This window comes from Macaca fascicularis, chromosome X (assembly GCF_037993035.2).
Source record: "Macaca fascicularis isolate 582-1 chromosome X, T2T-MFA8v1.1".
NCBI lineage: Eukaryota > Metazoa > Chordata > Mammalia > Primates > Cercopithecidae > Macaca > Macaca fascicularis.
The window spans coordinates 65968996-65993078 of NC_088395.1; positions in this window are offsets into that span (position 1 = coordinate 65968996).

Here is a 24083-nt window from a genome sequence, read left to right on the forward strand (position 1 = left end):
GAAATAAGGCTACCAAAGAGATGCACGAAATACAGATGTAACTCTGTGACATGAATTAACAGAACACTAAGCAGTTTCTCAGAAAGCTTCTTTCCAGATTTCATCTGAGGATATTTCCTTTTTCACCATAGCCCTCTATGGGCTTCCAAATATCACTTGGCCAATTCCACAAGAACTGTCTTAGCGAAAGCCTTCTTGAGGGGAAAGCTGTAACTCTGTGAGATGATTTCACAGAACACAAAGAACTTTCTCAGAAAGCTTCTTTCTCTTTGTTATCGTAGGATATTTCCTTTGGCCCTATAGTCTTCAAAGGGATCCGAAATATCTGTTCTCAGATTCCAAAGAAATAAGACTAGCAAAGAGATGCACGAAATACAGACATAAATCTGTGAGATGAATTAACAGAACACTAAAGAGTTTTTCAGAAAGCTTCTTTCCAGATTTCATCTGAGGATATTTCCTTTTTCACCATAGCCCTCTATGGGCTTCCAAATATCACTTTGCCAATTCCACAAGAACTGTCTTAGCGAAAGGCTTCTTGAGGGGAAAGCTGTAACTCTGTGAGATGATTTCACAGAACACAAAGAAGTTTCTCAGAAAGCTTCTTTCTGTTTGTTATCGGAGGATATTTCCTTTGGCTCTATAGTCTTCAAAGGGATCCGAAATATCTGTTCTCAGGTTCCACAGAAATAAGGCTAGCAAAGCGATCCACGAAATACAGATGTAACTCTGTGAGATGAATTAACAGAACACTAAGCAGTTTCTCAGAAAGCTTCTTTCCAGATTTCATCTGAGGATATTTCCTTTTTCACCATAGCCCTCTATGGGCTTCCAAATATCACTTTGCCAAATCCACAAGAACTGTCTTAGCGAAAGGCTTCTTGAGGTGGAAGCTGTAACTCTGTGAGGTGATTTCACAGATCATAAGGAAGTTTCTCAGAAAGCTTCTTTCTCTTTGTTATCGGAGGATATTTCTTTTGGCCCTATAGTCTTCAAAGGGATCCGAAATATCTCTTCTCAGATTCCACAGAAATAAGGCTAGCAAAGAGGTCCACGAAATTCAGATGTAACTCTGTGAGTGGAAGTCACACATCACAGAGCAGTTTCTCAGAAAGCTTCTTTCTAGATTTCGTCTGAGGATATTTCCTTTTTCACCATAGCCCTCTATGGGCTTCCAAATATCACTTTGCCAATTCCACAAGAACTGTCTTAGCGAAAGGCTTCTTGAGGGGAAAGCTGTAACTCTGTGAGATGATTTCACAGAACACAAAGAACTTTCTCAGAAAGCTTCTTTCTGTTTGTTATCGGAGGATATTTCCTTTGGCCCTATAGTCTTCAAAGGGATCCGAAATATCTGTTCTCAGATTCCACAGAAATAAGGCTAGCAAAGAGATCCACGAAATACAGATGTAACTCCGTGAGATGAATTAACAGAACACTAAGCAGTTTCTCAGAAAGCTTCTTTCCAGATTTCATCTGAGGATATTTCCTTTTTCACCATAGACCTCTATGGGCTTCCAAATATCACTTTGCCAATTCCACAAGAACTGTCTTAGCGAAAGACTTCTTGAGGGGAAAGCTGTAACTTTGTGAGATGATTTCACAGAACTCAAAGAAGTTTCTCAGAAAGCTTCTTTCTGTTTGTTATCGGAGGATATTTCCTTTGGCTCTATAGTCTTCAAAGTTTTCCGAAATATCTGTTCTCAGATTCCACAGAAATAAGGCTAGCAAAGAGATCCACGAAATACAGATGTAACTCTGTGAGATGAATTAAGAGAACACTAAGCAGTTTCTCAGAAAGCTTCTTTCCAGATTTCATCTGAGGATATTTCCTTTTTCACCATAGCCCTCTATGGGCTTCCAAATATCACTTTGCCAATTCCACAAGAACTGTCTTAGCGAAAGGCTTCTTGAGGGGAAAGCTCTATCTCTGTGAGATGATTTCACAGAACACAAACAAGTTTCTCAGAAAGCTTCTTTCTGTTTGTTATCGGAGGATATTTCCTTTGGCCCTATAATCTAAAGGGATCCGAAATATCTGTTCTCAGATACCACAGAAATAAGGCTAGCAAAGAGATCCACGAAATACAGATGTAACTCCGTGAGATGAATTAACAGAACACTAAGCAGTTTCTCAGAAAGCTTCTTTCCCGATTTCATCTGAGGATATTTCCTTTTTCACCATAGCCCTCCTTGGGCTTCCAAATATCACTTTGCCAATTCCACAAGAACTGTCTTAGCGAAAGGCTTCTTGAGGGGAAAGCTGTAACTCTGTGAGATGATTTCACAGAACACAAAGAAGTTTCTCAGTAAGCTTCTTTCTCTTTGTTATCATAGGATATTTCCTTTGGCCCTATAGTCTTCAAAGGGATCCGAAATATCTGTTCTCAGATTCCACAGAAATAAGGCTAGCAAAGAGATCCACGAAATACAGATGTAACTCTGTGAGATGAATTAACAGAACACTAAGCAGTTTCTCAGAAAGCTTCTTTCCAGATTTCATCTGAGGATATTTCCTTTTTCACCATAGCCCTCTATAGGCTTCCAAATATCGCTTTGCCAATTCCACAAGAACTGTCTTAGCGAAAGGCTTCTTGAGGGGAAAGCTGTAACTCTGTGAGATGATTTCACAGATCACAAAGAAGTTTCTCAGAAAGCTTCTTTCTCTTTGTTATCGGAGGATATTTCCTTTGGCCCTATAGCCTTCAAAGGGATCCGAAATATCTCTTCTCAGATTCCACAGAAATAAGGCTAGCAAAGAGATCCACGAAATACAGATGTAACTCTGTGAGTGGAAGTCACACATCACAGAGCAGTTTCTCAGAAAGCTTCTTTCCAGATTTCATCTGAGGATATTTCCTTTTTCACCATAGCCCTCTATGGGCTTCCAAATATCACTTGGTCAATTCCACAAGAACTGTCTTAGCGAAAGGCTTCTTGAGGGGAAATCTGTAACTCTGTGAGATGATTTCACAGAACACAAAGAAGTTTCTCAGTAAGCTTCTTTCTCTTTGTTATCGGAGGATATTTCCTTTGGCCCTATTGTCTTCAAAGGGATCCGAAATATCTGTTCTCAGATTCCACAGAAATAAGGCTACCAAAGAGATGCACGAAATACAGATGTAACTCTGTGACATGAATTAACAGAACACTAAGCAGTTTCTCAGAAAGCTTCTTTCCAGATTTCATCTGAGGATATTTCCTTTTTCACCATAGCCCTCTATGGGCTTCCAAATATCACTTGGCCAATTCCACAAGAACTGTCTTAGCGAAAGCCTTCTTGAGGGGAAAGCTGTAACTCTGTGAGATGATTTCACAGAACACAAAGAACTTTCTCAGAAAGCTTCTTTCTCTTTGTTATCGTAGGATATTTCCTTTGGCCCTATAGTCTTCAAAGGGATCCGAAATATCTGTTCTCAGATTCCAAAGAAATAAGACTAGCAAAGAGATGCACGAAATACAGACATAAATCTGTGAGATGAATTAACAGAACACTAAACAGTTTTTCAGAAAGCTTCTTTCCAGATTTCATCTGAGGATATTTCCTTTTTCACCATAGCCCTCTATGGGCTTCCAAATATCACTTTGCCAATTCCACAAGAACTGTCTTAGCGAAAGGCTTCTTGAGGGGAAAGCTGTAACTCTGTGAGATGATTTCACAGAACACAAAGAAGTTTCTCAGAAAGCTTCTTTCTGTTTGTTATCGGAGGATATTTCCTTTGGCTCTATAGTCTTCAAAGGGATCCGAAATATCTGTTCTCAGGTTCCACAGAAATAAGGCTAGCAAAGCGATCCACGAAATACAGATGTAACTCTGTGAGATGAATTAACAGAACACTAAGCAGTTTCTCAGAAAGCTTCTTTCCAGATTTCATCTGAGGATATTTCCTTTTTCACCATAGCCCTCTATGGGCTTCCAAATATCACTTTGCCAAATCCACAAGAACTGTCTTAGCGAAAGGCTTCTTGAGGTGGAAGCTGTAACTCTGTGAGGTGATTTCACAGATCATAAGGAAGTTTCTCAGAAAGCTTCTTTCTCTTTGTTATCGGAGGATATTTCTTTTGGCCCTATAGTCTTCAAAGGGATCCGAAATATCTCTTCTCAGATTCCACAGAAATAAGGCTAGCAAAGAGATCCACGAAATACAGATGTAACTCTGTGAGTGGAAGTCACACATCACAGAGCAGTTTCTCAGAAAGCTTCTTTCCAGATTTCATCTGAGGATATTTCCTTTTTCACCATAGCCCTCTATGGGCTTCCAAATATCACTTGGCCAATTCCACAAGAACTGTCTTAGCGAAAGGCTTCTTGAGGGGAAAGCTGTAACTCTGTGAGATGATTTCACAGAACACAAAGAAGTTTCTCAGTAAGCTTCTTTCTCTTTGTTATCGTAGGATATTTCCTTTGGCCCTATAGTCTTCAAAGGGATCCGAAATATCTCTTCTCAGATTCCACAGAAATAAGGCTAGCAAAGAGATCCACGAAATACAGATGTAACTCTATGAGTGGAAGTCACACATCACAGAGCAGTTTCTCAGAAAGCTTCTTTCCAGATTTCATCTGAGGATATTTCCTTTTTCACCATAGCCCTCTATGGGCTTCCAAATATCACTTTGCCAATTCCACAAGAACTGTCTTAGCGAAAGGCTTCTAGAGGGGAAAGCTGTAACTCTGTGAGATAATTTCACAGAACACGAAGAAGTTTCTCAGTAAGCTTCTTTCTCTTTGTTATCGGAGGATATTTCCTTTGGCCCTATTGTCTTCAAAGGGATCCGAAATATCTGTTCTCAGATTCCACAGAAATAAGGCTAGCAAAGAGATGCACGAAATACAGATGTAACTCTGTGAGATGAATTAACAGAACACTAAGCAGTTTCTCAGAAAGCTTCTTTCCAGATTTCATCTGAGGATATTTCCTTTTTCACCATAGACCTCTATGGGCTTCCAAATATCACTTTGCCAATTCCACAAGAACTGTCTTAGAGAAAGGCTTCTTGAGGGGAAATCTGTAACTCTGTGAGATGATTTCACAGATCACAAAGAAGTTTCTCAGAAACCTTCTTTCTCTTTGTTATCGGAGGATATTTCCTTTGGCCCTATAGTCTTCAAAGGGATCCGAAATATCTGTTCTCAGATTCCACAGAAATAAGGCTAGCAAAGAGATGCACAAAATACAGATGTAACTCTGTGAGATGAATTAACAGAACACTAAGCAGTTTCTCAGAAAGCTTCTTTCCAGATTTCATCTGAGGATATTTCCTTTTTCACCATAGCCCTCTATGGGCTTCCAAATATCACTTTGCCAATTCCACAAGAACTGTCTTAGCGAAAGGCTTCTTGAGGGGAAAGCTGTAACTCTGTGAGATGATTTCACAGAACACAAAGAAGTTTCTCACAAAGCTTCTTTCTGTTTGTTATCGGAGGATATTTCCTTTGGCTCTAGAGTCTTCAAAGGGATCCGAAATATCTGCTCTCAGATTCCACAGAAATAAGGCTAGCAAAGAGATCCACGAAATACAGATGTAACTCTGTGAGATGAATTAACAGAACACTAAGCAGTTTCTCAGAAAGCTTCTTTCCAGATTTCATCTGAGGATATTTCCTTTTTCACCATAGCCCTCAATGGGCTTCCAAATATCGCTTTGCCAATTCCACAAGAACTGTCTTAGCGAAAGGCTTCTTGAGGGGAAAGCTGTAACTCTGTGAGATGATTTCACAGATCACAAAGAAGTTTCTCAGAAAGCTTCTTTCTCTTTGTTATCGGAGGATATTTCCTTTGGCCCTATAGTCTTCAAAGGAATCCGAAATATCTGTTCTCAGATTCCAAAGAAATAAGGCTAGCAAAGAGATCCACGAAATCCAGATGTAACTCTGTGAGATGAATTAACAGAACACTAAGCAGTTTCTCAGAAAGCTTCTTTCCAGATTTCATCTGAGGATATTTCCTTTTTCACCGTAGCCCTCTATGGGCTTCCAAATATCACTTTGCCAATTCCACAAGAACTGTCTTAGCGAAAGGCTTCTTGAGGGGAAAGCTGTAACTCTTTGAGATGATTTCACAGAACACAAAGTAGTTTCTCAGAAAGCTTCTTTCTGTTTGTTATAGGAGGATATTTCCTTTGGCTCTATAGTCTTCAAAGGGATCCGAAATATCTGTTGTAAGATTCCACAGAAATAAGGCTAGCAAAGAGATCCACGAAATACAGATGTAACTCTGTGAGATGAATTAACAGAACACTAAGCAGTTTCTCAGAAAGCTTCTTTCCAGATTTCATCTGAGGATATTTCCTTTTTCACCATAGCCCTCTATAGGCTTCCAAATATCGCTTTGCCAATTCCACAAGAACTGTCTTAGCGAAAGGCTTCTTGAGGGGAAAGCTGTAACTCTGTGAGATGATTTCACAGATCACAAAGAAGTTTCTCAGAAAGCTTCTTTCTCTTTGTTATCGGAGGATATTTCCTTTGGCCCTATAGCCTTCAAAGGGATCCGAAATATCTCTTCTCAGATTCCACAGAAATAAGGCTAGCAAAGAGATCCACGAAATACAGATGTAACTCTGTGAGTGGAAGTCACACATCACAGAGCAGTTTCTCAGAAAGCTTCTTTCCAGATTTCATCTGAGGATATTTCCTTTTTCACCATAGCCCTCTATGGGCTTCCAAATATCACTTGGTCAATTCCACAAGAACTGTCTTAGCGAAAGGCTTCTTGAGGGGAAAGCTGTAACTCTGTAAGATGATTTCACAGAACACAAAGAAGTTTCTCAGTAAGCTTCTTTCTCTTTGTTATCGGAGGATATTTCCTTTGGCCCTATTGTCTTCAAAGGGATCCGAAATATCTGTTCTCAGATTCCACAGAAATAAGGCTACCAAAGAGATGCACGAAATACAGATGTAACTCTGTGACATGAATTAACAGAACACTAAGCAGTTTCTCAGAAAGCTTCTTTCCAGATTTCATCTGAGGATATTTCCTTTTTCACCATAGCCCTCTATGGGCTTCCAAATATCACTTGGCCAATTCCACAAGAACTGTCTTAGCGAAAGGCTTCTTGAGGGGAAAGCTGTAACTCTGTGAGATGATTTCAAAGAACACAAAGAAGTTTCTCAGAAAGCTTCTTTCTGTTTCTTATCGGAGGATATTTCCTTTGGCTCTATAGTCTTCAAAGGGATCCGAAATATCTGTTCTCAGGTTCCACAGAAATAAGGCTAGCAAAGCGGTCCACGAAATACAGATGTAACTCTGTGAGATGAATTAACAGAACACTAAGCAGTTTCTCAGAAAGCTTCTTTCCAGATTTCATCTGAGGATATTTCCTTTTTCACCATAGCCCTCTATGGGCTTCCAAATATCACTTTGCCAAATCCACAAGAACTGTCTTAGCGAAAGGCTTCTTGAGGTGGAAGCTGTAACTCTGTGAGGTGATTTCACAGATCATAAGGAAGTTTCTCAGAAAGCTTCTTTCTCTTTTTATCGGAGGATATTTCTTTTGGCCCTATAGTCTTCAAATGGATCCGAAATATCTCTTCTCAGATTCCACAGAAATAAGGCTAGCAAAGAGATCCACGAAATACAGATGTAACTCTGTGAGTGGAAGTCACACATCACAGAGCAGTTTCTCAGAAAGCTTCTTTCCAGATTTCATCTGAGGATATTTCCTTTTTCACCAAAGCCCTCTATGGGCTTCCAAATATCACTTGGCCAATTCCACAAGAACTGTCTTAGCGAAAGGCTTCTTGAGGGGAAAGCTGTAACTCTGTGAGATGATTTCACAGAACACAAAGAAGTTTCTCAGTAAGCTTCTTTCTCTTTGTTATCGTAGGATATTTCCTTTGGCCCTATAGTCTTCAAAGGGATCCGAAATATCTCTTCTCAGATTCCACAGAAATAAGGCTAGCAAAGAGATCCACGAAATACAGATGTAACTCTATGAGTGGAAGTCACACATCACAGAGCAGTTTCTCAGAAAGCTTCTTTCCAGATTTCATCTGAGGATATTTCCTTTTTCACCATAGCCCTCTATGGGCTTCCAAATATCACTTTGCCAATTCCACAAGAACTGTCTTAGCGAAAGGCTTCTAGATGGGAAAGCTGTAACTCTGTGAGATAATTTCACAGAACACGAAGAAGTTTCTCAGTAAGCTTCTTTCTCTTTGTTATCGGAGGATATTTCCTTTGGCCCTATTGTCTTCAAAGGGATCCGAAATATCTGTTCTCAGATTCCACAGAAATAAGGCTAGCAAAGAGATGCACGAAATACAGATGTAACTCTGTGAGATGAATTAACAGAACACTAAGCAGTTTCTCAGAAAGCTTCTTTCCAGATTTCATCTGAGGATATTTCCTTTTTCACCATAGACCTCTATGGGCTTCCAAATATCACTTTGCCAATTCCACAAGAACTGTCTTAGAGAAAGGCTTCTTGAGGGGAAATCTGTAACTCTGTGAGATGATTTCACAGATCACAAAGAAGTTTCTCAGAAACCTTCTTTCTCTTTGTTATCGGAGGATATTTCCTTTGGCCCTATAGTCTTCAAAGGGATCCGAAATATCTGTTCTCAGATTCCACAGAAATAAGGCTAGCAAAGAGATGCACAAAATACAGATGTAACTCTGTGAGATGAATTAACAGAACACTAAGCAGTTTCTCAGAAAGCTTCTTTCCAGATTTCATCTGAGGATATTTCCTTTTTCACCATAGCCCTCTATGGGCTTCCAAATATCACTTTGCCAATTCCACAAGAACTGTCTTAGCGAAAGGCTTCTTGAGGGGAAAGCTGTAACTCTGTGAGATGATTTCACAGAACACAAAGAAGTTTCTCAGAAAGCTTCTTTCTGTTTGTTATCGGAGGATATTTCCTTTGGCTCTAGAGACTTCAAAGGGATCCGAAATATCTGCTCTCAGATTCCACAGAAATAAGGCTAGCAAAGAGATCCACGAAATACAGATGTAACTCTGTGAGATGAATTAACAGAACACTAAGCAGTTTCTCAGAAAGCTTCTTTCCAGATTTCATCTGAGGATATTTCCTTTTTCACCATAGCCCTCAATGGGCTTCCAAATATCGCTTTGCCAATTCCACAAGAACTGTCTTAGCGAAAGGCTTCTTGAGGGGAAAGCTGTAACTCTGTGAGATGATTTCACAGATCACAAAGAAGTTTCTCAGAAAGCTTCTTTCTCTTTGTTATCGGAGGATATTTCCTTTGGCCCTATAGTCTTCAAAGGGATCCGAAATATCTCTTCTCAGATTCCACAGAAATAAGTCTAGCAAAGAGATCCACGAAATACAGATGTAACTCTATGAGTGGAAGTCACACATCACAGAGCAGTTTCTCAGAAAGCTTCTTTCCAGATTTCATCTGAGGATATTTCCTTTTTCACCATAGCCCTCTATGGGCTTCCAAATATCACTTTGCCAATTCCACAAAAACTGTCTTAGCGAAAGGCTTCTTGAGGGGAAAGCTGTAACTCTGTGAGATGATTTCACAGAACACAAAGAAGTTTCTCAGTAAGCTTCTTTCTCTTTGTTATCGGAGGATATTTCCTTTGGCCCTATTGTCTTCAAAGGGATCCGAAATATCTGTTCTCAGATTCCACAGAAATAAGGCTAGCAAAGAGATGCACGAAATACAGATGTAACTCTGTGAGATGAATTAACAGAACACTAAGCAGTTTCTCAGAAAGCTTCTTTCCAGATTTCATCTGAGGATATTTCCTTTTTCACCATAGCCCTCTATGGGCTTCCAAATATCACTTTGCCAATTCCAAAAGAACTTTCTTAGCGACAGGCTTCTTGAGGGGAAAGCTGTAACTCTGTGAGATGATTTCACGGAATACAAAGAAGTTTCTCAGAAAGCTTCTTTCTTTTTGTTATCGGAGGATATTTCCTATGGCCCTATATTCTTCAAAGCGATCCGAAATATCTGTTCTCAGATTCCACAGAAATAAGGCTAGCAAAGAGATCCACGAAATACAGATGTAACTCTGTGAGATGAATTAACAGAACACTTAGCAGTTTCTCAGAAAGCTTGTTGTCAGATTTCATCTGAGGATATTTCCTTTTTCACCATAGCCCTCTATGGGCTTCCAAATATCACTTTGCCAATTCCACAAGAACTGTCTTAGCGAAAGGCTTCTTGAGTGGAAAGCTGTAACTCTGTGAGATGATTTCAGGGAACACAAAGAAGTATCTCAGAAAGCATCTTTCTCTTTGTTATCGGAGGATATTTCCTTTGGCCCTATAGTCTTCAAAGGGATCCGAAATATCTGTTCTCAGATTCCACAGAAATAATGCTAGCAAAGAGATCCACGAAATACAGATGTAACTCTGTGAGATGAATTAACAGAACACTAAGCAGTTTCTCAGAAAGCTTCTTTCCAGATTTCATCTGAGGATATTTCCTTTTTCACCATAGCCCTCTATGGGCTTCCAAATATCACTTTGCCAATTCCACAAGAACTGTTTTAGCGAAAGGCTTCTTGAGGGGAAAGCTGTAACTCTGTGAGATGATTTCACAGATCACAAAGAAGTTTCTCAGAAAGCTTCTTTCTATTTGTTATCGGAGGATATTTCCTTTGGCCCTATAGTCTTCAAAGGGATCCGAAATATCTGTTCTCAGATTCCACAGAAATAAGGCTAGCAGAGAGATCCACGAAATCCAGATGTAACTCTGTGAGATGAATTAACAGAACACTAAGCAGTTTCTCAGAAAGCTTCTTTCCAGATTTCATCGGAGGATATTTCCTTTTTCACCATAGCCCTCTATGGGCTTCCAAATATCACTTTGCCAATTCCACAAGAACTGTCTTAGCGAAAGGCTTCTTGAGGGGAAAGCTGTAACTCTGTGAGATGATTTCACAGAACACAAAGAAGTATCTCAGAAAGCTTCTTTCTCTTTGTTATCGGAGGATATTTCCTTTGGCCCTATAGTCTTCAAAGGAATCCGAAATAGCTGTTCTCAGATTCCAAAGAAATAAGGCTAGCAAAGAGATCCACGAAATCCAGATGTAACTCTGTGAGATGAATTAACAGAACACTAAGCAGTTTCTCAGAAAGCTTCTTTCCAGATTTCATCTGAGGATATTTCCTTTTTCACCATAGCCCTCTATGGGCTTCCAAATATCACTTTGCCAATTCCACAAGAACTGTCTTAGCGAAAGGCTTCTTGAGGGGAAAGCTGTAACTCTGTGAGATGATTTCACAGAACACAAAGAAGTTTCTCAGAAAGCTTCTTTCTGTTTGTTATCGGAGGATATTTCCTTTGGCTCTATAGTCTTCAAAGGGATCCGAAATATCTGTTGTCAGATTCCACAGAAATAAGGCTAGCAAAGAGATCCACGAAATACAGATGTAACTCTGTGAGATGAATTAACAGAACACTAAGCAGTTTCTCAGAAAGCTTCTTTCCAGATTTCATCTGAGGATATTTCCTTTTTCACCATAGCCCTCTATAGGCTTCCAAATATCGCTTTGCCAATTCCACAAGAACTGTCTTAGCGAAAGGCTTCTTGAGGGGAAAGCTGTAACTCTGTGAGATGATTTCACAGATCACAAAGAAGTTTCTCAGAAAGCTTCTTTCTCTTTGTTATCGGAGGATATTTCCTTTGGCCCTATAGCCTTCAAAGGGATCCGAAATATCTCTTCTCAGATTCCACAGAAATAAGGCTAGCAAAGAGATCCACGAAATACAGATGTAACTCTGTGAGTGGAAGTCACACATCACAGAGCAGTTTCTCAGAAAGCTTCTTTCCAGATTTCATCTGAGGATATTTCCTTTTTCACCATAGCCCTCTATGGGCTTCCAAATATCACTTGGCCAATTCCACAAGAACTGTCTTAGCGAAAGGATTCTTGAGGGGAAAGCTGTAACTCTGTGAGATGATTTCACAGAACACAAAGAAGTTTCTCAGTAAGCTTCTTTCTCTTTGTTATCGGAGGATATTTCCTTTGGCCCTATTGTCTTCAAAGGGATCCGAAATATCTATTCTCAGATTCCACAGAAATAAGGCTACCAAAGAGATGCACGAAATACAGATGTAACTCTGTGACATGAATTAACAGAACACTAAGCAGTTTCTCAGAAAGCTTCTTTCCAGATTTCATCTGAGGATATTTCCTTTTTCACCATAGCCCTCTATGGGCTTCCAAATATCACTTGGCCATTCCACAAGAACTGTCTTAGCGAAAGGCTTCTTGAGGGGAAAGCTGTAACTCTGTGAGATGATTTCACAGAACACAAAGAAGTTTCTCAGAAAGCTTCTTTCTCATTGTTATCGTAGGATATTTCCTTTGGCCCTATAGTCTTCAAAGGGATCCGAAATATCTGTTCTCGATTCCAAAGAAATAAGGCTAGCAAAGAGATGCACGAAATACAGACATAAATCTGTGAGATGAATTAACAGAACACTAAACAGTTTTTCAGAAAGCTTCCTTCCAGATTTCATCTGAGGATATTTCCTTTTTCACCATAGCCCTCTATGGGCTTCCAAATATCACTTGTCCAATTCCACAAGAACTGTCTTAGCGAAAGGCTTCTTGAGGGGAAAGCTGTAACTCTGTGAGATGATTTCACAGAACACAAAGAAGTTTCTCAGAAAGCTTCTTTCTCTTTGTTATCGGAGGATATTTCCTTTGGCCCTATAGTCTTCAAAGGGATCCGAAATATCTCTTCTCAGATTCCACAGAAATAAGGCTAGCAAAGAGATCCAGGAAATACAGATGTAACTCTGTGAGATGAATTAACAGAACACTAAGCAGTTACTCAGAAAGCTTCTTTCCAGATTTCATCTGAGGATATTTCCTTTTTCACCATAGCCCTCTATGGGCTTCCAAATATCACTTTGCCAATTCCACAAGAACTGTCTTAGCGAAAGGCTTCTTGAGGGGAAAGCTGTAACTCTGTGAGATGATTTCACAGAACACAAAGAAGTTTCTCAGAAAGCTTCTTTCTCTTTGTTATCGGAGGATATTTCCTTTGACCCTATAGTCTTCAAAGGGATCCGAAATATCTGTTCTCAGATTCCACAGAAATAAGGCTAGCAAAGAGATGCACGAAAAACAGATGTAACTCTGTGAGATGAATTAACAGTACACTAAGCAGTTTCTCAAGAAGCTTCTTTCCAGATTTCATGTGAGGCTAATTCCTTTTTCACCATAGCCCTCTATGGGCTTCCAAATATCACTTTGCCAATTCCACAGGAACTGTCTTAGCGAAAGGCTTCTTGAGGGGAAAGCTGTAACTCTGTGAGATGATTTTACAGAACTCAAAGAAGTTTCTCAGAAATCTTCTTTCTGTTTGTTATCGGAGGATATTTCCTTTGGCTCTATAGTCTTCAATGTTATCCGAAATATCTGTTCTCAGATTCCACAGAAATAAGGCTAGCAAAGAGATGCACGAAATACAGATGTAACTCTGTGAGATGAATTAACAGAACACTAAGCAGTTTCTCAGAAAGCTTCTTTCCAGATTTCATCTGAGGATATTTCCTTTTTCACCATAGCCCTCTATGGGCTTCCAAATATCACTTTGCCAATTCCACAAGAACTGTTTTAGCGAAAGGCTTCTTGAGGGGAACGCTGTAACTCTGTGAGATGATTTCACAGATCACAAAGAAGTTTCTCAGAAAGCTTCTTTCTATTTGTTATCGGAGGATATTTCCTTTGGCCCTATAGTCTTCAAAGGGATCCGAAATATCTGTTCTCAGATTCCACAGATATAAGGCTAGCAAAGAGATCCACGAAATACAGATATACCTCTGTGAGTGGAAGTCACACATCACAGAGGAGTTTCTCAGAAAGCTTCTTTCCAGATTTCATCTGAGGAAATTTCCTTATTCACCATAGCCCTCTATGGGCTTCCAAATATCACTTTGCCAGTTCCACAAGAACTGTCTTAGCGAAAGGCTTCTTGAGGGGAAAGCTGTAACGCTGTGAGATGATTTCACAGAACACAAAGAAGTTTCTCAGAAAGCTTCTTTCTGTTTCTTATCGGAGGATATTTCCTTTGGCTCTATAGTCTTCAAAGGGATCCGAAATATCTGTTTTCAGATTCCACAGAAATAAGGCTAGCAAAGAGATCCACGACATACAGATGTAACACTGTGAGATGAATTTACAGAACACTAAGCAGTTTCTCAGAAAGCTTCTTTCCAAATTTCATCTGAGGATATTTCCTATTTCACCATAGCCCTCTATGGGCTTCCAAATATCACTTTGCCAATTCCAAAAGAACTGTCTTAGCGAAAGGCTTCTTGAGGGGAAAGCTGTAACTCTTTGAGATGATTGCACAGATCACAAAGAAGTTTCTCAGAAAGCTTCTTTCTCTTTGTTATCGGAGGATATTTCCTTGGGCCCTATAGTCTTCAAAGGGATCCGAAATATCTCTTCTCAGATTCCACAGAAATAAGGCTAGCAAAGAGATCCACGAAATACAGATGTAACTCTGTGAGTGGAAGTCACACATCACAGAGCAGTTTCTCAGAAAGCATCTTTCCAGATTTCATCTGAGGATATTTCCTTTGTCACCATAGCCCTCTATGGGCTTCCAAATATCACTTTGCCTATTCCACAAGAACTGTCTTAGCGAAAGGCTACTTGAGGGGAAAGCTGTAACTCTGTGAGATGATTTCACAGATCACGAAGAAGTTTCTCAGAAAGCTTCTTTCTCATTGTTATCGTAGGATATTTCCTTTGGCCCTATAGACTTCAAAGGGATCCGAAATATCTGTTCTCAGATTCCACAGAAATAAGGCTAGCAAAGAGATGCACGAAATACAGATGTAACTCTGTGAGATGAATTAACAGAACACTAAGCAGTTTCTCAGAAAGCTTCTTTCCAGATTTCATCTGAGGATATTTCCTTTTTCACCATAGCCCTCTATGGGCTTCCAAATATCGCTTTGCCAATTCCACAAGAACTGTCTTAGCGAAAGGCTTCTTGAGGGGAAAGCTGTAACTCTGTGAGATGATTTCACAGATCACAAAGAAGTTTCTCAGAAAGCTTCTTTCTCTTTGTTATCGGAGGATATTTCCTTTGGCCCTATAGTCTTCAAAGGGATCCGAAATATCTCTTCTCAGATTCCACAGAAATAAGTCTAGCAAAGAGATCCACGAAATACAGATGTAACTCTATGAGTGGAAGTCACACATCACAGAGCAGTTTCTCAGAAAGCTTCTTTCCAGATTTCATCTGAGGATATTTCCTTTTTCACCATAGCCCTCTATGGGCTTCCAAATATCACTTTGCCAATTCCACAAAAACTGTCTTAGCGAAAGGCTTCTTGAGGGGAAAGCTGTAACTCTGTGAGATGATTTCACAGAACACAAAGAAGTTTCTCAGTAAGCTTCTTTCTCTTTGTTATCGGAGGATATTTCCTTTGGCCCTATTGTCTTCAAAGGGATCCGAAATATCTGTTCTCAGATTCCACAGAAATAAGGCTAGCAAAGAGATGCACGAAATACAGATGTAACTCTGTGAGATGAATTAACAGAACACTAAGCAGTTTCTCAGAAAGCTTCTTTCCAGATTTCATCTGAGGATATTTCCTTTTTCACCATAGCCCTCTATGGGCTTCCAAATATCACTTTGCCAATTCCAAAAGAACTTTCTTAGCGACAGGCTTCTTGAGGGGAAAGCTGTAACTCTGTGAGATGATTTCACGGAACACAAAGAAGTTTCTCAGAAAGCTTCTTTCTCTTTGTTATCGGAGGATATTTCCTTTGGCCCTATAGCCTTCAAAGGGATCCGAAATATCTCTTCTCAGATTCCACAGAAATAAGGCTAGCAAAGAGATCCACGAAATACAGATGTAACTCTGTGAGTGGAAGTCACACATCACAGAGCAGTTTCTCAGAAAGCTTCTTTCCAGATTTCATCTGAGGATATTTCCTTTTTCACCATAGCCCTCTATGGGCTTCCAAATATCACTTGGCCAATTCCACAAGAACTGTCTTAGCGAAAGGCTTCTTGAGGGGAAAGCTGTAACTCTGTGAGATGATTTCACAGAACACAAAGAAGTTTCTCAGTAAGCTTCTTTCTCTTTGTTATCGGAGGATATTTCCTTTGGCCCTATTGTCTTCAAAGGGATCCGAAATATCTATTCTCAGATTCCACAGAAATAAGGCTACCAAAGAGATGCACGAAATACAGATGTAACTCTGTGACATGAATTAACAGAACACTAAGCAGTTTCTCAGAAAGCTTCTTTCCAGATTTCATCTGAGGATATTTCCTTTTTCACCATAGCCCTCTATGGGCTTCCAAATATCACTTGGCCATTCCACAAGAACTGTCTTAGCGAAAGGCTTCTTGAGGGGAAAGCTGTAACTCTGTGAGATGATTTCACAGAACACAAAGAAGTTTCTCAGAAAGCTTCTTTCTCATTGTTATCGTAGGATATTTCCTTTGGCCCTATAGTCTTCAAAGGGATCCGAAATATCTGTTCTCGATTCCAAAGAAATAAGGCTAGCAAAGAGATGCACGAAATACAGACATAAATCTGTGAGATGAATTAACAGAACACTAAACAGTTTTTCAGAAAGCTTCCTTCCAGATTTCATCTGAGGATATTTCCTTTTTCACCATAGCCCTCTATGGGCTTCCAAATATCACTTGTCCAATTCCACAAGAACTGTCTTAGCGAAAGGCTTCTTGAGGGGAAAGCTGTAACTCTGTGAGATGATTTCACAGAACACAAAGAAGTTTCTCAGAAAGCTTCTTTCTCTTTGTTATCGGAGGATATTTCCTTTGGCCCTATAGTCTTCAAAGGGATCCGAAATATCTGTTCTCAGATTCCTCAGAAATAAGGCTAGCAAAGAGATCCAGGAAATACAGATGTAACTCTGTGAGATGAATTAACAGAACACTAAGCAGTTACTCAGAAAGCTTCTTTCCAGATTTCATCTGAGGATATTTCCTTTTTCACCATAGCCCTCTATGGGCTTCCAAATATCACTTTGCCAATTCCACAAGAACTGTCTTAGCGAAAGGCTTCTTGAGGGGAAAGCTGTAACTCTGTGAGATGATTTCACAGAACACAAAGAAGTTTCTCAGAAAGCTTCTTTCTCTTTGTTATCGGAGGATATTTCCTTTGGCCCTATAGTCTTCAAAGGGATCCGAAATATCTGTTCTCAGATTCCACAGAAATAAGGCTAGCAAAGAGATCCACGAAATACAGATGTAACTCTGTGAGATGAATTAACAGAACACTAAGCAGTTTCTCAGAAAGCTTCTTTCCAGATTTCATCGGTGGATATTTCCTTTTTCATCATAGCCCTCTATGGGCTTCCAAATATCACTTGGCCAATTCCACAAGAACTGTCGTAGCGAAAGGCTTCTTGAGGGGAAAGCTGTAACTCTGTGAGATGATTTCACAGAACACAAAGAAGTTTCTCAGAAAGCTTCTTTCTCTTTCTTATCGGAGGATATTTCCTTTGGCCCTATAGACTTCAAAGGGATCCGAAATATCTGTTATCAGATTCCACAGAAATAAGGCTAGCAAAGAGATCCACGAAACACAGATGTAACTCTGTGAGATGAATTAACAGAACACTTAGCAGTTTCTCAGAAAGCTTCTTATCAGATTTCATCTGAGGATATTTCCTTTTTCACCATAGCCCTCTATGGGCTTCCAAATATCACTTTGCCAATTCCACAAGAACTGTCTTAGCGAAAGGCTTCTTGAGGGGAAAGCTGTAACTCTGTGAGATGATTTCGCAGAACACAAAGAAGTATCTCAGAAAGCTTCTTTCTCTTTGTAATCGGAGGATATTTCCTTTGGCCCTATAGTCTTCAAAGGGATCCGAAATATCTGTTCTCAGATTCCAAAGAAATAAGGCTAGCAAAGAGATCCACGAAATACAGACGTAACACTGTGAGATGAATTAACAGAACACTAAGCAGTTTCTCAGAAAGCTTCTTTCCAGATTTCATCTGAGGATATTTCCTTTTTCACCATAGCCCTCTATGGGCTTCCAAATATCACTTTGCCAATTCTACAAGAACTGTCTTAGCGAAAGGCTTCTTGAGGGAAAGCTGTAACTCTGTGAGATGATTTCACAGAACACAAAGAAGTATCTCAGAAAGCTTCTTTCTGTTTGTTATCAGAGGATATTTCCTTTGGCCCTATAGTCTTCAAAGGGATCCGAAATATCTGTTCTCAGATTCCAAAGAAATAAGGCTAGCAAAGAGATCCACGAAATACAGATGTAACTCCGTGAGATGAATTAACAGAACACTAAGCAGTTTCTCAGAAAGCTTCTTTACAGATTTCATCTGAGGATATTTCCTTTTTCACCATAGCCCTCTATGGGCTTCCAAATATCACTTTGCCAATTCCACAAGAACTGTCTTAGCGAAAGTCTTCTTTAGTGGAAAGGTGTAACTCTGTGAGATGATTTCACGGAATACAAAGAAGTTTCTCAGAAAGCTTCTTTCTCTTTGTTATCGGAGGATATTTCCTTTGGCCCTATAGTCTTCAAAGGGATCCGAAATATCTGTTCTCAGATTCCACAGAAATAAGGCTAGCAAAGAGATGCACGAAAAACAGATGTAACTCTGTGAGATGAATTAACAGTACACTAAGCAGTTTCTCAAGAAGCTTCTTTCCAGATTTCATGTGAGGCTAATTCCTTTTTCACCATAGCCCTCTATGGGCTTCCAAATATCACTTTGCCAATTCCACAGGAACTGTCTTAGCGAAAGGCTTCTTGAGGGGAAAGCTGTAACTCTGTGAGATGATTTTACAGAACTCAAAGAAGTTTCTCAGAAATCTTCTTTCTGTTTGTTATCGGAGGATATTTCCTTTGGCTCTATAGTCTTCAATGTTATCCGAAATATCTGTTCTCAGATTCCACAGAAATAAGGCTAGCAAAGAGATGCACGAAATACAGATGTAACTCTGTGAGATGAATTAACGGAACACTAAGCAGTTTCTCAGAAAGCTTCTTTCCAGATTTCATCTGAGGATATTTCCTTTTTCACCATAGCCCTCTATGGGCTTCCAAATATCACTTTGCCAATTCCACAAGAACTGTTTTAGCGAAAGGCTTCTTGAGGGGAACGCTGTAACTCTGTGAGATGATTTCACAGATCACAAAGAAGTTTCTCAGAAAGCTTCTTTCTATTTGTTATCGGAGGATATTTCCTTTGGCCCTATAGTCTTCAAAGGGATCCGAAATATCTGTTCTCAGATTCCACAGATATAAGGCTAGCAAAGAGATCCACGAAATACAGATATAACTCTGTGAGTGGAAGTCACACATCACAGAGGAGTTTCTCAGAAAGCTTCTTTCCAGATTTCATCTGAGGAAATTTCCTTATTCACCATAGCCCTCTATGGGCTTCCAAATATCACTTTGCCAGTTCCACAAGAACTGTCTTAGCGAAAGGCTTCTTGAGGGGAAAGCTGTAACGCTGTGAGATGATTTCACAGAACACAAAGAAGTTTCTCAGAAAGCTTCTTTCTGTTTGTTATCGGAGGATATTTCCTTTGGCTCTATAGTCTTCAAAGGGATCCGAAATATCTGTTTTCAGATTCCACAGAAATAAGGCTAGCAAAGAGATCCACGACATACAGATGTAACACTGTGAGATGAATTTACAGAACACTAAGCAGTTTCTCAGAAAGCTTCTTTCCAAATTTCATCTGAGGATATTTCCTATTTCACCATAGCCCTCTATGGGCTTCCAAATATCACTTTGCCAATTCCAAAAGAACTGTCTTAGCGAAAGGCTTCTTGAGGGGAAAGCTGTAACTCTTTGAGATGATTGCACAGATCACAAAGAAGTTTCTCAGAAAGCTTCTTTCTCTTTGTTATCGGAGGATATTTCCTTGGGCCCTATAGTCTTCAAAGGGATCCGAAATATCTCTTCTCAGATTCCACAGAAATAAGGCTAGCAAAGAGATCCACGAAATACAGATGTAACTCTGTGAGTGGAAGTCACACATCACAGAGCAGTTTCTCAGAAAGCATCTTTCCAGATTTCATCTGAGGATATTTCCTTTGTCACCATAGCCCTCTATGGGCTTCCAAATATCACTTTGCCTATTCCACAAGAACTGTCTTAGCGAAAGGCTACTTGAGGGGAAAGCTGTAACTCTGTGAGATGATTTCACAGATCACGAAGAAGTTTCTCAGAAAGCTTCTTTCTCATTGTTATCGTAGGATATTTCCTTTGGCCCTATAGTCTTCAAAGGGATCCGAAATATCTGTTCTCAGATTCCACAGAAATAAGGCTAGTAAAGAGATGCACGAAATACAGATGTAACTCTGTGAGATGAATTAACAGAACACTAAGCAGTTTCTCAGAAAGCTTCTTTCCAGATTTCATCTGAGGATATTTCCTTTTTCACCATAGCCCTCTATGGGCTTCCAAATATCACTTTGCCAATTCCACAAGAACTGTCTTAGCGAAAGGCTTCTTGAGGGGAAAGCTGTAACTCTGTGAGATGATTTCACAGAACACAAAGAAGTTTCTCAGAAAGCTTCTTTCTGTTTGTTATCGGAGGATATTTCCTTTGGCTCTATAGTCTTCAAAGGGATCCGAAATATCTGTTGTCAGATTCCACAGAAATAAGGCTAGCAAAGAGATCCACGAAATACAGATGTAACTCTGTGAGATGAATTAACAGAACACTAAGCAGTTTCTCAGAAAGCTTCTTTCCAGATTTCATCTGAGGATATTTCCTTTTTCACCATAGCCCTCTATAGGCTTCCAAATATCGCTTTGCCAATTCCACAAGAACTGTCTTAGCGAAAGGCTTCTTGAGGGGAAAGCTGTAACTCTGTGAGATGATTTCACAGATCACAAAGAAGTTTCTCAGAAAGCTTCTTTCTCTTTGTTATCGGAGGATATTTCCTTTGGCCCTATAGCCTTCAAAGGGATCCGAAATATCTCTTCTCAGATTCCACAGAAATAAGGCTAGCAAAGAGATCCACGAAATACAGATGTAACTCTGTGAGTGGAAGTCACACATCACAGAGCAGTTTCTCAGAAAGCTTCTTTCCAGATTTCATCTGAGGATATTTCCTTTTTCACCATAGCCCTCTATGGGCTTCCAAATATCACTTGGCCAATTCCACAAGAACTGTCTTAGCGAAAGGCTTCTTGAGGGGAAAGCTGTAACTCTGTGAGATGATTTCACAGAACACAAAGAAGTTTCTCAGTAAGCTTCTTTCTCTTTGTTATCGGAGGATATTTCCTTTGGCCCTATTGTCTTCAAAGGGATCCGAAATATCTATTCTCAGATTCCACAGAAATAAGGCTACCAAAGAGATGCACGAAATACAGATGTAACTCTGTGACATGAATTAACAGAACACTAAGCAGTTTCTCAGAAAGCTTCTTTCCAGATTTCATCTGAGGATATTTCCTTTTTCACCATAGCCCTCTATGGGCTTCCAAATATCACTTGGCCATTCCACAAGAACTGTCTTAGCGAAAGGCTTCTTGAGGGGAAAGCTGTAACTCTGTGAGATGATTTCACAGAACACAAAGAAGTTTCTCAGAAAGCTTCTTTCTCATTGTTATCGTAGGATATTTCCTTTGGCCCTATAGTCTTCAAAGGGATCCGAAATATCTGTTCTCGATTCCAAAGAAATAAGGCTAGCAAAGAGATGCACGAAATACAGACATAAATCTGTGAGATGAATTAACAGAACACTAAACAGTTTTTCAGAAAGCTTCCTTCCAGATTTCATCTGAGGATATTTCCTTTTTCACCATAGCCCTCTATGGGCTTCCAAATATCACTTGTCCAATTCCACAAGAACTGTCTTAGCGAAAGGCTTCTTGAGGGGAAAGCTGTAACTCTGTGAGATGATTTCACAGAACACAAAGAAGTTTCTCAGAAAGCTTCTTTCTCTTTGTTATCGGAGGATATTTCCTTTGGCCCTATAGTCTTCAAAGGGATCCGAAATATCTGTTCTCAGATTCCTCAGAAATAAGGCTAGCAAAGAGATCCAGGAAATACAGATGTAACTCTGTGAGATGAATTAACAGAACACTAAGCAGTTACTCAGAAAGCTTCTTTCCAGATTTCATCTGAGGATATTTCCTTTTTCACCATAGCCCTCTATGGGCTTCCAAATATCACTTTGCCAATTCCACAAGAACTGTCTTAGCGAAAGGCTTCTTGAGGGGAAAGCTGTAACTCTGTGAGATGATTTCACAGAACACAAAGAAGTTTCTCAGAAAGCTTCTTTCTCTTTGTTATCGGAGGATATTTCCTTTGGCCCTATAGTCTTCAAAGGGATCCGAAATATCTGTTCTCAGATTCCACAGAAATAAGGCTAGCAAAGAGATCCACGAAATACAGATGTAACTCTGTGAGATGAATTAACAGAACACTAAGCAGTTTCTCAGAAAGCTTCTTTCCAGATTTCATCGGTGGATATTTCCTTTTTCATCATAGCCCTCTATGGGCTTCCAAATATCACTTGGCCAATTCCACAAGAACTGTCGTAGCGAAAGGCTTCTTGAGGGGAAAGCTGTAACTCTGTGAGATGATTTCACAGAACACAAAGAAGTTTCTCAGAAAGCTTCTTTCTCTTTCTTATCGGAGGATATTTCCTTTGGCCCTATAGACTTCAAAGGGATCCGAAATATCTGTTATCAGATTCCACAGAAATAAGGCTAGCAAAGAGATCCACGAAACACAGATGTAACTCTGTGAGATGAATTAACAGAACACTTAGCAGTTTCTCAGAAAGCTTCTTATCAGATTTCATCTGAGGATATTTCCTTTTTCACCATAGCCCTCTATGGGCTTCCAAATATCACTTTGCCAATTCCACAAGAACTGTCTTAGCGAAAGGCTTCTTGAGGGGAAAGCTGTAACTCTGTGAGATGATTTCGCAGAACACAAAGAAGTATCTCAGAAAGCTTCTTTCTCTTTGTAATCGGAGGATATTTCCTTTGGCCCTATAGTCTTCAAAGGGATCCGAAATATCTGTTCTCAGATTCCAAAGAAATAAGGCTAGCAAAGAGATCCACGAAATACAGACGTAACACTGTGAGATGAATTAACAGAACACTAAGCAGTTTCTCAGAAAGCTTCTTTCCAGATTTCATCTGAGGATATTTCCTTTTTCACCATAGCCCTCTATGGGCTTCCAAATATCACTTTGCCAATTCTACAAGAACTGTCTTAGCGAAAGGCTTCTTGAGGGAAAGCTGTAACTCTGTGAGATGATTTCACAGAACACAAAGAAGTATCTCAGAAAGCTTCTTTCTGTTTGTTATCAGAGGATATTTCCTTTGGCCCTATAGTCTTCAAAGGGATCCGAAATATCTGTTCTCAGATTCCAAAGAAATAAGGCTAGCAAAGAGATCCACGAAATACAGATGTAACTCCGTGAGATGAATTAACAGAACACTAAGCAGTTTCTCAGAAAGCTTCTTTACAGATTTCATCTGAGGATATTTCCTTTTTCACCATAGCCCTCTATGGGCTTCCAAATATCACTTTGCCAATTCCACAAGAACTGTCTTAGCGAAAGTCTTCTTTAGTGGAAAGGTGTAACTCTGTGAGATGATTTCACGGAATACAAAGAAGTTTCTCAGAAAGCTTCTTTCTCTTTGTTATCGGAGGATATTTCCTTTGGCCCTATAGTCTTCAAAGGGATCCGAAATATCTGTTCTCAGATTCCACAGAAATAAGGCTAGCAAAGAGATGCACGAAAAACAGATGTAACTCTGTGAGATGAATTAACAGTACACTAAGCAGTTTCTCAAGAAGCTTCTTTCCAGATTTCATGTGAGGCTAATTCCTTTTTCACCATAGCCCTCTATGGGCTTCCAAATATCACTTTGCCAATTCCACAGGAACTGTCTTAGCGAAAGGCTTCTTGAGGGGAAAGCTGTAACTCTGTGAGATGATTTTACAGAACTCAAAGAAGTTTCTCAGAAATCTTCTTTCTGTTTGTTATCGGAGGATATTTCCTTTGGCTCTATAGTCTTCAATGTTATCCGAAATATCTGTTCTCAGATTCCACAGAAATAAGGCTAGCAAAGAGATGCACGAAATACAGATGTAACTCTGTGAGATGAATTAACGGAACACTAAGCAGTTTCTCAGAA